The sequence below is a fragment of the Hylobates moloch genome, unplaced genomic scaffold (genome assembly GCF_009828535.3).
Source record: "Hylobates moloch isolate HMO894 unplaced genomic scaffold, HMol_V3 SCAFFOLD_3, whole genome shotgun sequence".
Lineage (NCBI taxonomy): Eukaryota > Metazoa > Chordata > Mammalia > Primates > Hylobatidae > Hylobates > Hylobates moloch.
Genome location: NW_026652278.1, coordinates 74,137,809 through 74,141,112, shown reverse-complemented (window position 1 = coordinate 74,141,112; position 3,304 = coordinate 74,137,809).

The following is a 3,304-nucleotide window of genomic DNA, read 5'->3' as shown; positions in this document are numbered from 1 at the left end:
AAATAGGAACACTTTTACACTGTTGGTGGGACTGTAAACTAGTTCAACCATTGTGGAAGTCACTGTGGCGATTCCTCAGGGATCTAGAACTAGAAACACCATTTGACCCAGCCATCCCATTACTGGGTATATAGCCAAAGGACTATAAATCATGCTGCTATAAAGACACATGCACACGTATGTTTATTGCGGCACTATTCACAATAGCAAAGAGTTGGAACCAACCCAAATGTCCAACAATGATAGACTGGATTAAGAAAATGTGGCACATATACACCATGGAATACTATGCAGCCATAAAAAATGATGAGTTCATGTCCTTTGTAGGGACATGGATGAAATTGGAAAACATCATTCTCAGTAAACTATCGCAAGGACAAAAAACCAAACACCGCATGTTCTCACTCATAGGTGGGAATTGAACAATGAGAACACATGAACACAGGAAGGGGAACATCACACTCCGGGGACTGTTGTGGGGTGGGGGGAGGGGGGAAGGGATAGCATTAGGAGATATACCTAATGCTAAATGACAAGTTAATGGGTGCAGCACACCAACATGGCACATGTATACATATGTAACAAACCTGCACATTGTGCACATGTACCCTAAAACTTAAAGTATAATAATAATAATAATAAATACTTGTTTTATAAAAAAAAAAAAAGAAAAAACTACTTTAAAGTTCATATGGAACCAAAAAAGAGCCCACATTGCCAAGTCAATCCTAAGCCAAAAGAACAAAGCTGGAGGCATCACGCTACCTGACTTCAAACTATACTACAAGGCTACAGTAACCAAAACAGCATGGTACTGGTAGCAAAACAGAGATATAGACCAATGGAACAGAACAGAGGCCTCAGAAATAACACCACACATCTACAACCATCTGATCTTTGACAAACCTGACAAAAACATGCAATGGGGAAAGGATTCCCTATTTAATAAATAATGCTGGGAAAACTGGCTAGCCATATGTAGAAAGCTGAAACTGGATCCCTCCCTTACACCTTATACAAAAATTAATTCAAGATGGACTAAAGACTTACATGTTAGACCTAAAACCATAAAAGCCCTAGAAGAAAACCTAGGCAAAACCATTCAGGACATAGGCATGGGCAAGAACTTCATGTCTAAAACACCAAAAGCAATGGCAACAAAAGCCAAAATAGATAAATGGGATCTAATTAAACTAAAGAGCTTCTGCACAGCCAAAGAAACTATCATCAGAGTGAACAGGCATCCTACAGAATGGGAGAAAAGTTTTGCAATCTACTCATCTGACAAAGGGCTAATATCCAGAATCTACAAATAACTTAAACAAATTTACAAGAAGAAATCAAACAACCCCATCAAAAAGTGGGCAAAGGATATGAACAGACATTTTTCAAAAGAAGAAATTTATGCAGCCTACAGACACATGAAAAAATGTTAATCATCACTGGTCATCAGAGAAATGCAAATCAAAACCACAATGAGATACCATCTCACACAGTTAGAATGGCAATTATTAATAAGTCATGAAACAACAGGTGCTGGAGAGGATGTGAAGAAATAGGAACACTTTTACACTGTTGGTGGGAACGTAAACTACTTCAACGATTGTGGAAGACAGTGTGGCAATTCCTCAAGGATCTAGAACTAGAAATACCATTTGACCCAGCGATCCCATTACTGGGTATACACCCAAAGGATTATAAATCATGCTACTATAAAGACACATGCACACGTATGTTTATTGCGGCACTATTCACAATAGCAAAGACTTGGAACCAACCCAAATGTCCAACAATGATAGACTGGATTAAGAAAATGTGGGCACGGTGGCTCACGCCTGTAATACCAGCACTTTGCCGCCAAGGTGGGCAGATCACAAGGTCAGGAGATTGAGACCATCCTGGCTAACATGGTGAAACCCCGTCTCTACTAAAAATACAAAAAATTAGCTGGGCATGGTGGTGGGCGCCTGTAGTCCCAGCTACTTGGGAGGCTGAGGCAGGAGAATGGCGTAAACTCGGGAGGCAGAGCTTGCAGTGAGCCGAGATCCCACCACTGCACTCCAGTCTGGATGACAGAGCGAGACTTCATCTCAAAAAAAAAAAAAAAAAGAAAAGAAAATGTGGTACATATACACCATGGAATACTATGCAGACATAAAAAAGGATGAGTTCACGTCCTTTGTAGCAACACGGATGAAGCTGGAAACCATCATTCTGAGCAAACTATCACAAGGACAGAAAAACAAACACCATATGTTCTCACTCATAGGTGGGAATTGAACAATGGAAACACTTGGACACAGGGTGGGAAACATCACACACTGGGGCCTGTTGTGGGGTAGGCGGATGGGGGAGGGATAGCCTTAGGAGAAATATCTAATGTAAATGACAAGTTAATGGGTGCAGCAAACCAACACGGCACATGTATACATATGTAACAAACCTGCATGTTGAGCACCTGTACCCTAGAACTTAAAGTATAATAATTAAAAAAGTAAGTTATATATTATAACCAAGTGGGACTTATCCTTGCTGTAATGCAACAATGGCTAAACATACAAAAAAATCAATGCAATATGTCATGCTTTAATATAATGAAAGAAAAAACACATGATCATCTCATTTTGACACAGAAAAAATATTTGCTAATATTCAGCATTCGTCATAAAAATATGCAACAAACTAAGCACAGAAGTGAAATCTCTCAACATGATGAAAGGCAATTGTGAAAAACCTACCAATTACATTATATTCAATGGTGAAAGACCAAAAGCTTTCCCCCTAAGATAAAGATGTCTACCTTCATACTCCATTTAATATTTCAATAGAAGTTCTAGCCAGAGCAATTAGAGAAGAAAAAGAAGTAAAAGACACCTAGAAATAAAAGTAAATGGAGAATAAAAGAAATGAAAGGGAGAAGTTAACCTATCTTTATTAGCAGATAACATGATCTTGTATATAGAAAATTACAAGGAATATACATACACACATACACACTTAGTAGAGCTAATAAACTAATTCAGCCAAATTGCAGTACACAAGATCAACACTCAAAAATAAGGTTTTTTTTGGGTGGAATATGTATATTCTGAGAAGAAAACTCTAAGAAGCCATTTATAATAGCATCAAAAAGGATAAAATATTTAGGAATACATTTAACCATAAAGTTCAAGACGTAACACACTGAAAACTACAAAAAGATTGCTAAATGAAATTAAAGAAAAGCTAAGTAAATGGAAGAACATCAGTGCTTACCAATTGGTAGACTTAATACTGTTAACATGTCAATACTCTAAAAATAATC